Consider the following 11,041-nt stretch of genomic DNA (forward strand, 5'->3'; position numbering starts at 1 on the left):
CTGATTTTGTTTATGAAACAAAAAATCTTTTTTTATCTTTGTATGAATGCAATTTTCTCTAAAACTGTGCAAGATACTGAAACGAAAATTTAACAGATTACTCTTGAAGGTACGGCAAGTTCAAATATGGTCAGCAATTGTCAACAAATTATCTGGTTCATGTTTTATTCACAATTGAAATGTTTGTTTTCAAAATGCAGCTTAAAAAATTTCCTTAAAAACTTTGTAATTTCAAACTTTCATCAGCATTAGAGAACTCAAAAATGTTTTTAAATGTCTCAAAAACTTGTTTTTCTGGTGTGGTTGACTTTTTAATTGATGATTTTGACTTTTTCTAGTTCCTTAGTTTCATAGTTTTTCGTAAAATCTCAACCGTACAAAGTAAACCCTTAGATTTCTGATTTTGTATATGAAACAAAAAATCTTGATTTATCTTTGTATGAATGCAATTTTCTCTAAAACTGTGCAAGATACTGAAACGAAAATTTAACACATTACTCTTGAAGGTACGGCCAGTTCAAATATGGTCAGCAATTGTCAACAAATTATCTGGTTCATGTTTTATTCACAATTGAAATGTTTGTTTTCAAAATGCAGCTTAAAAAATTTCCTTAAAAACTTTGTAATTTCAAACTTTCATCGGCATTAGAGAACTCAAAAATGTTTTTAAATGTCTCAAATACTTGTTTTTCTGGTGTGGTTGACTTTTTAATTGATGATTTTGACTTTTTCTAGTTCCTTAGTTTCACAGCTTTTCGTAAAATCTCAACCGTACAAAGTAAACCCTTAGATTTCTGATTTTGTATATGAAACGCAAAATCTTGATTTATCTTTGTATGAATGCAATTTTCTCTAAAACTGTGCAAGATACTGAAACGAAAATTTCACAGATTATTCTTGAAAGTACGGCGAGTTCAAATAAGGTCAGCAATTGTCAACAAATTAATTGGTTCATGTTTTATTCACAATTGAAATAAAAGTTGTCAATTTGCAGCTTAAACAATTTCCTTAAAAACTTTATAATTTCAAACTTTCAGCGCCATTAAAGAACTCTTGAGTGTTTTTAAATGTCCCAAAAACTTGCTTTTCTGGTGTGCTTGAATTTGTAATTGATAATTGTGACTTTTTCTAGTTCTTAAGTTTCATAGTTTTTTGTAAAATCTCAACCGTACAAAGTAAATCCTTAGATTTCTGATTTTGTATATGAAACAATATATCTTGATTTAGCTTTGTATGAATGCATTTTTCTCTGAAACTATGCAAGATACTGAAACGAATATTTTACAGATTATTCTAGAAGGTACGCCCAGTTCAAGTATGGTCAGCAATTGTCAACAAAATATTTGGTTCATGTTTTATTCAGAATTAAAATGTTAGTATTTAATTTGTAGCTTAAAAAATTTCCCTAAAAACTTTGTAATTTCAAAATTTCAGCGGCATTAGAGAACTCAAAAGTGTTTTTAAATGTCCCAAAAACTTGTTTTTCTGGCGTGGTTGACTTTTTAATTGATAATTTTGTTTTTTTCTAGTTCCTTAGTTTCATAGTTTTTTGTAAAATCTCAACCGTACAAAGTAAACCCTTAGATTTCTGATTTTGTATATGAAACAATATATCTTGATTTAGCTTTGTATGAATGCATTTTTCTCTGAAACTATGCAAGATACTGAAACGAATATTTTACAGATTATTCTAGAAGGTACGGCCAGTTCAAGTATGGTCAGCAATTGTCAACAAAATATTTGGTTCATGTTTTATTCAGAATTAAAATGTTAGTTTTTAATTTGTAGCTTAAAAAATTTCCCTAAAAACTTTGTAATTTCAAAATTTCAGCGGCATTAGAGATCTCAAAAGTGTTTTTAAATGTCCCAAAAACTTGTTTTTCTGGTGTGGTTGACTTTTTAATTGATAATTTTGACTTTTTCTAGTTCCTTAGTTTCATAGTTTTTTGTAAAATCTCAACCGTACAACGTAAACCCTCAGATGACTGTGTTTGTATATGAAACAAAGAATCTTGATTTATCTTTGTATGAATGCAATTTTCTCTAAAACTGTGCAAGATACTGAAACGAAAATTTCACAGATTATTCTTGAAAGTACGGCGAGTTCAAATAAGGTCAGCAATTGTCAACAAATTAATTGGTTCATGTTTTATTCACAATTGAAATAAAAGTTGTCAATTTGCAGCTTAAACAATTTCCTTAAAAACTTTATAATTTCAAACTTTCAGCGCCATTAAAGAACTCTTGAGTGTTTTTAAATGTCCCAAAAACTTGCTTTTCTGGTGTGCTTGAATTTGTAATTGATAATTGTGACTTTTTCTAGTTCTTAAGTTTCATAGTTTTTTGTAAAATCTCAACCGTACAAAGTAAATCCTTAGATTTCTGATTTTGTATATGAAACAATATATCTTGATTTAGCTTTGTATGAATGCATTTTTCTCTGAAACTATGCAAGATACTGAAACGAATATTTTACAGATTATTCTAGAAGGTACGCCCAGTTCAAGTATGGTCAGCAATTGTCAACAAAATATTTGGTTCATGTTTTATTCAGAATTAAAATGTTAGTATTTAATTTGTAGCTTAAAAAATTTCCCTAAAAACTTTGTAATTTCAAAATTTCAGCGGCATTAGAGAACTCAAAAGTGTTTTTAAATGTCCCAAAAACTTGTTTTTCTGGCGTGGTTGACTTTTTAATTGATAATTTTGTTTTTTTCTAGTTCCTTAGTTTCATAGTTTTTTGTAAAATCTCAACCGTACAAAGTAAACCCTTAGATTTCTGATTTTGTATATGAAACAATATATCTTGATTTAGCTTTGTATGAATGCATTTTTCTCTGAAACTATGCAAGATACTGAAACGAATATTTTACAGATTATTCTAGAAGGTACGGCCAGTTCAAGTATGGTCAGCAATTGTCAACAAAATATTTGGTTCATGTTTTATTCAGAATTAAAATGTTAGTTTTTAATTTGTAGCTTAAAAAATTTCCCTAAAAACTTTGTAATTTCAAAATTTCAGCGGCATTAGAGATCTCAAAAGTGTTTTTAAATGTCCCAAAAACTTGTTTTTCTGGTGTGGTTGACTTTTTAATTGATAATTTTGACTTTTTCTAGTTCCTTAGTTTCATAGTTTTTTGTAAAATCTCAACCGTACAACGTAAACCCTCAGATGACTGTGTTTGTATATGAAACAAAGAATCTTGATTTATCTTTGTATGAATGCAATTTTCTCTAAAACTATGCAAGATACTGAAACGAAAATTCAACAGATTATTCTTGAAGGTATGGCGAGTTTAATTATGGTCAGCAGTTGTCAACAAAATAATTGGTTCCTGTTTTGTTCACAATTGAAATGTTAGTTTTCAGTTTGCAGCTTGAAAAAATTCCTCAAAAACTTTGTAATTTCAAAATTTCAGCGGCATTAGAGAACTCAAAAGTGTTTTTAAATGTCGCAAAAACTTATTTTTCTGGTGTGGTTGACTTTCTTTTTGATAATTTCGACTTTTTCTAGTTCCTTAGTTTCATAGTTTTTTGTAAAATCTCAACCGTACAACGTAAACCCTCAGATGACTGTGTTTGTATATGAAACAAAGAATCTTGATTTATCTTTGTATGAATGCAATTTTCTCTAAAACTATGCAAGATACTGAAACGAAAATTCAACAGATTATTCTTGAAGGTATGGCGAGTTCAATTATGGTCAGCAGTTGTCAACAAAATAATTGGTTCCTGTTTTGTTCACAATTGAAATGTTAGTTTTCAGTTTGCAGCTTGAAAAAATTCCTCAAAAACTTTGTAATTTCAAAATTTCAGCGGCATTAGAGAACTCAAAAGTGTTTTTAAATGTCGCAAAAACTTATTTTTCTGGTGTGGTTGACTTTCTTTTTGATAATTTCGACTTTTTCTAGTTCCTTAGTTTCATAGTTTTTTGTAAAATCTCAACCGTACAAAGTAAAGCCTGAGATATCTGATTTTGTATATGAAACAATATATCTTGATTTAGCTTTGTATGAATGCATTTTTCTCTGAAACTATGCAAGATACTGAAACTAAAATTTTACAGATTATTCTAGAAGATACGGCGAGTTCAAATATGGTCAGCAATTGTCAACAAAATATTTGGTTCATGTTTTATTCAGAATTAAAATGTTAGTTTTTATTTTGTAGCTTAAAAAATTTCCCTAAAAACTTTGTAATTTCAAACTTTCAGCGGCATTAGAGAACTCAAAAGTATTTTTAAATGTCGCAAAAACTTATTTTTTTGGTTTGGTTGACTTTCTAATTGATAATTTTGACTTTTTCTAGTTCCTTAGTTTCATATTTTTTTGTAAAATCTCAACCGTACAAAGTAAAGCCTGAGATTTCTGATTTTGTATATGAAAAAAAAAATCTTCTTTTATCTTTGTATGAATGCATTTTTCTCTGAAACTATGCAAGAGACTGAAACGAAAATTTTACAGATTATTCTAGAAGGTACGGCAAATTCAAATGTGGTCAGCAATTGTCAACAAAATATTTGGTTCATGTTTTATTCAGAATTAAAATGTTAGTTTTTAATTTGTAGCTTAAAAAATTTCCCTAAAAACTTTGTAATTTCAAACTTTCAGCGGCATTAGAGAACTCAAAAGTGTTTTTAAATGTCCCAAAAACTTGTTTTTCTGGTGTGGTTGACTTTCTAATTAATAATTTTGACTTTTTCTAGTTCCTTAGTTTCATAGTTTTTTGTAAAATCTCAACCGTACAACGTAAACCCTCAGATGACTGTGTTTGTATATGAAACAAAGAATCTTGATTTATCTTTGTATGAATGCAATTTTCTTTAAAACTATGCAAGATACTGAAACGAAAATTCAACAGATTATTCTTGAAGGTATGGCGAGTTCAATTATTGTCAGCAGTTGTCAACAAAATAATTGGTTCCTGTTTTGTTCACAATTGAAATGTTAGTTTTCAATTTGCAGCTTGAAAAAATTCCTCAAAAACTTTGTAATTTCAAAATTTCAGCGGCATTAGAGAGCTCAGAAGTGTTTTTAAATCTCGCAAAAACTTATTTTTCTGGTGTGGTTGACTTTTTTTTTGATAATTTTGACTTTTTCTAGTTCCTTAGTTTCATAGTTTTTTGTAAAATCTCAACCGTACAAAGTAAAGCCTGAGATATCTGATTTTGTATATGAAACAATATATCTTGATTTAGCTTTGTATGAATGCATTTTTCTCTGAAACTATGCAAGATACTGAAACTAAAATTTTACAGATTATTCTAGAAGATACGGCGAGTTCAAATATGGTCAGCAATTGTCAACAAAATATTTGGTTCATGTTTTATTCAGAATTAAAATGTTAGTTTTTATTTTGTAGCTTAAAAAATTTCCCTAAAAACTTTGTAATTTCAAACTTTCAGCGGCATTAGAGAACTCAAAAGTATTTTTAAATGTCGCAAAAACTTATTTTTTTGGTGTGGTTGACTTTCTAATTGATAATTTTGACTTTTTCTATTTCCTTAGTTTCATATTTTTTTGTAAAATCTCAACCGTACAAAGTAAAGCCTGAGATTTCTGATTTTGTATATGAAAAAAAAAATCTTCTTTTATCTTTTTATGAATGCATTTTTCTCTGAAACTATGCAAGAGACTGAAACGAAAATTTTACAGATTATTCTAGAAGGTACGGCAAATTCAAATGTGGTCAGCAATTGTCAACAAAATATTTGGTTCATGTTTTATTCAGAATTAAAATGTTAGTTTTTAATTTGTAGCTTAAAAAATTTCCCTAAAAACTTTGTAATTTCAAACTTTCAGCGGCATTAGAGAACTCAAAAGTGTTTTTAAATGTCCCAAAAACTTGTTTTTCTGGTGTGGTTGACTTTCTAATTAATAATTTTGACTTTTTCTAGTTCCTTAGTTTCATATGTTTTTGTAAAATCTCAACCGTACAACGTAAACCCTCAGATGACTGTGTTTGTATATGAAACAAAGAATCTTGATTTATCTTTGTATGAATGCAATTTTCTCTAAAACTATGCAAGATACTGAAACGAAAATTCAACAGATTATTCTTGAAGGTATGGCGAGTTCAATTATTGTCAGCAGTTGTCAACAAAATAATTGGTTCCTGTTTTGTTCACAATTGAAATGTTAGTTTTCAATTTGCAGCTTGAAAAAATTCCTCAAAAACTTTGTAATTTCAAAATTTCAGCGGCATTAGAGAACTCAAAAGTGTTTTTAAATCTCGCAAAAACTTATTTTTCTGGTGTGGTTGACTTTTTTTTTGATAATTTTGACTTTTTCTAGTTCCTTAGTTTCATAGTTTTTTGTAAAATCTCAACCGTACAAAGTAAAGCCTGAGATATCTGATTTTGTATATGAAACAATATATCTTGATTTAGCTTTGTATGAATGCATTTTTCTCTGAAACTATGCAAGATACTGAAACTAAAATTTTACAGATTATTCTAGAAGATACGGCGAGTTCAAATATGGTCAGCAATTGTCAACAAAATATTTGGTTCATGTTTTATTCAGAATTAAAATGTTAGTTTTTATTTTGTAGCTTAAAAAATTTCCCTAAAAACTTTGTAATTTCAAACTTTCAGCGGCATTAGAGAACTCAAAAGTGTTTTTAAATGTCCCAAAAACTTGTTTTTCTGGTGTGGTTGACTTTTTAATTGATAATTTTGACTTTTTCTAGTTCCTTAGTTTCATAGTTTTTTGTAAAATCTCAACCGTACAAAATAAACCCTTAGATTTCTGATTTTTTATATGAAAAAAAAAACTTGATTAAGCTTTGTATGAATGCTTTTTTCTCTGAAACTTTGCAAGATACTGAAACGAAAATTCAACAAATTATTCTTGACGGTACGGCGAGTTCAAATATGGTCAGCAGTTGTCAACAAAACTTTTGGTTCCTGTTTTATACACAATTGAAATGTTAGTTTTCAATTTGCAGCTTGAAAAAATTCCTCAAAAACTTTGTAATTTCAAACTTTCAGCGGCATTAGAGAACTCAAAAGTATTTTTAGATGTGGCAAAAAACTTATTTTTCTGGTGTGGTTGACTTTCTAATTGATAATTTTGACTATTTCTAGTTCCTTAGTTTCATATTTTTTTGTAAAATCTCAACCGTACAAAGTAAAGCCTGAGATTTCTGATTTTGTATATGAAAAAAAAAATCTTCTTTTATCTTTGTATGAATGCATTTTTCTCTGAAACTATGCAAGAGACTGAAACGAAAATTTTACAGATTATTCTAGAAGGTACGGCGAATTCAAATGTGGTCAGCAATTGTCAACAAAATATTTGGTTCATGTTTTATTCAGAATTAAAATGTTAGTTTTTAATTTGTAGCTTAAAAAATTTCCCTAAAAACTTTGTAATTTCAAACTTTCAGCGGCATTAGAGAACTCAAAAGTGTTTTTAAATGTCCCAAAAACTTGTTTTTCTGGTGTGGTTGACTTTTTAATTGATAATTTTGACTTTTTCTAGTTCCTTAGTTTCATAGTTTTTTGTAAAATCTCAACCGTACAAAGTAAACCCTTAGATTTCTGATTTTTTATATGAAAAAAAAAACTTGATTAAGCTTTGTATGAATGCAATTTTCTCTGAAACTGTGCAAGATACTGAAACGAAAATTTAACAGAATATTCTTGAAGGTACGGCGAGTTCAAATGGATCAGCAAATGTCAACAAAATATTTCGTTCATGTTTTATTAACAATTGAAATGTTAGTTTTCAATTTGCAGCTTAAACAATTTTCTTAAAAACTTTTTAATTTCAAACTTTCAGCGGCATTAGAGAGCGCAAAAGTGTTTTTAAATGTCCCAAAAACTTGTTTTCTCAGATGTGGTTGACTTTCTAATTGATAATTTTGACTTTTTCTAGTTCCTTAGTTTCATAGTTTTTTGTAAAATCTCAACCGTACAACGTAAACCCTCAGATGACTGTGTTTGTATATGAAACAAAGAATCTTGATTTATCTTTGTATGAATGCAATTTTCTCTAAAACTATGCAAGATACTGAAACGAAAATTCAACAGATTATTTTTGAAGGTATGGCGAGTTCAATTATGGTCAGCAGTTGTCAACAAAATATTTGGTTCATGTTTTATTCAGAATTAAAATGTTAGTTTTTATTTTGTAGCTTAAAAAATTTCCCTAAAAACTTTGTAATTTCAAACTTTCAGCGGCATTAGAGAACTCAAAAGTATTTTTAAATGTCGCAAAAACTTATTTTTTTGGTGTGGTTGACTTTCTAATTGATAATTTTGACTTTTTCTAGTTCCTTAGTTTCATATTTTTTTGTAAAATCTCAACCGTACAAAGTAAACCCTTAGATTTCTGATTTTGTATATGAAACAAAAAATCTTGATTTATCTTTGTATGAATGCATTTTTCTCTGGAACTATGCAAGAGACTGAAACGAAAATTTTACAGATTATTCTAAAAGGTACGGCAAATTCAAATGTGGTCAGCAATTGTCAACAAAATATTTGGTTCATGTTTTATTCAGAATTAAAATGTTAGTTTTTAATTTGTAGCTTAAAAAATTTCCCTAAAAACTTTGTAATTTCAAACTTTCAGCGGCATTAGAGAACTCAAAAGTGTTTTTAAATGTCCCAAAAACTTGTTTTTCTGGTGTGGTTGACTTTTTAATTGATAATTTTGACTTTTTCTAGTTCCTTAGTTTCATAGTTTTTTGTAAAATCTCAACCGTACAAAGTAAACCCTTAGATTTCTGATTTTTTATATGAAAAAAAAAACTTGATTAAGCTTTGTATGGATGCAATTTTCTCTGAAACTGTGCAAGATACTGAAACGAAAATTTAACAGAATATTCTTGAAGGTACGGCGAGTTCAAATGAGGTCAGCAAATGTCAACAAAATATTTCGTTCATGTTTTATTAACAATTGAAATGTTAGTTTTCAATTTGCAGCCTAAACAATTTTCTTAAAAACTTTTTAATTTCAAACTTTCAGCGGCATTAGAGAGCGCAAAAGTGTTTTTAAATGTCCCAAAAACTTGTTTTTCAGATGTGGTTGACTTTCTAATTGATAATTTTGACTTTTTCTAGTTCCTTAGTTTCATAGTTTTTTGTAAAATCTCAACCGTACAACGTAAACCCTCAGATGACTGTGTTTGTATATGAAACAAAGAATCTTGATTTATCTTTGTATGAATGCAATTTTCTCTAAAACTATGCAAGATACTGAAACGAAAATTCAACAGATTATTCTTGAAGGTATGGCGAGTTCAATTATGGTCAGCAGTTGTCAACAAAATAATTGGTTCCTGTTTTGTTCACAATTGAAATGTTAGTTTTCAATTTGCAGCTTGAAAAAATTCCTCAAAAACTTTGTAATTTCAAAATTTCAGCGGCATTAGAGAACTCAAAAGTGTTTTTAAATGTCGCAAAAACTTATTTTTCTGGTGTGGTTGACTTTTTAATTGATAATTTTGACTTTTTCTAGTTCCTTAGTTTCATAGTTTTTTGTAAAATCTCAACCGTACAAAATAAACCCTTAGATTTCTGATTTTTTATATGAAAAAAAAAACTTGATTAAGCTTTGTATGAATGCAATTTTCTCTGAAACTATGCAAGATACTGAAACGAAAATTCAACAGATTATTCTTGACGGTACGGCGAGTTCAAATATGGTCAGCAGTTGTCAACAAAATTTTTGGTTCCTGTTTTATACACAATTGAAATGTTAGTTTTCAATTTGCAGCTTGAAAAAATTCCTCAAAAACTTTGTAACTTCAAACTTTCAGCGGCATTAGAGAACTCAAAAGTATTTTTAAATGTCGCAAAAACTTATTTTTCTGGTGTGGTTGACTTTCTAAATTATAATTTTGACTTTTTCTAGTTCCTTAGTTTCATATTTTTTTGTAAAATCTCAACCGTACAAAGTAAAGCCTGAGATTTCTGATTTTGTATATGAAAAAAAAAATCTTCTTTTATCTTTGTATGAATGCATTTTTCTCTGAAACTATGCAAGAGACTGAAACGAAAATTTTACAGATTATTCTAGAAGGTACGGCGAATTCAAATGTGGTCAGCAATTGTCAACAAAATATTTGGTTCATGTTTTATTCAGAATTAAATTGTTAGTTTTTAATTTGTAGCTTAAAAAATTTCCCTAAAAACTTTGTAATTTCAAACTTTCAGCGGCATTAGAGAACTCAAAAGTGTTTTTAAATGTCCCAAAAACTTGTTTTTCTGGTGTGGTTGACTTTTTAATTGATAATTTTGACTTTTTCTAGTTCCTTAGTTTCCTAGTTTTTTGTAAAATCTCAACCGTACAAAGTAAACCCTTAGATTTCTGATTTTTTATATGAAAAAAAAAACTTGATTAAGCTTTGTATGAATGCAATTTTCTCTGAAACTGTGCAAGATACTGAAACGAAAATTTAACAGATTATTCTTAAAGGTATGGCAAGTTCAAATATGGTCAGCAGTTGTCAACAAAATATTTGGTTCCTGTTTTATTCACAATTGAAATGTTAGTTTTCAATTTGCAGCTTGAAAACATTCCTCAAAAACTTTGTAATTTCAAACTTTCAGCGGCATTAGAGAACTCAAAAGTGTTTTTAAATGTCCCAAAAACTTATTTTTCTGGTGTGGTTGACTTTCTAATTGATAATTTTGACATTTTCTAGTTCCTTAGTTTCATAGTTTTTTGTAAAATCTCAATCGTACAAAGTAAACCCTTAGATTTCTGTTTTTGTATATGAAACAAAAAATCTTGATTTATCTTTATATGAATGCAATTTTCTCCAAAACTATGCAAGATACTGAAACGAAAATTTAACAGAAAAATCTTGAAGGTGCGGCGAGTTCAAATGAGGTCAGCAAATGTCAATAAAATATTTGGTTCATGTTTTATTAACAATTGAAATGTTAGTTTTCAATTTGCAGCTTAAACAATTTTCTTAAAAACTTTTTAATTTCAAACTTTCAGCGGCATTAGAGAGCGCAAAAGTGTTTTTAAATGTCCCAAAAACTTATTTTTCTGGTGTGGTTGACTTTCTAATTGATAATTTT

The sequence above is a fragment of the Rhopilema esculentum genome, chromosome 9, assembly GCF_057945365.1.
Source record: "Rhopilema esculentum isolate cy_ngs chromosome 9, ASM5794536v1, whole genome shotgun sequence".
Classification (NCBI taxonomy): domain Eukaryota; kingdom Metazoa; phylum Cnidaria; class Scyphozoa; order Rhizostomeae; family Rhizostomatidae; genus Rhopilema; species Rhopilema esculentum.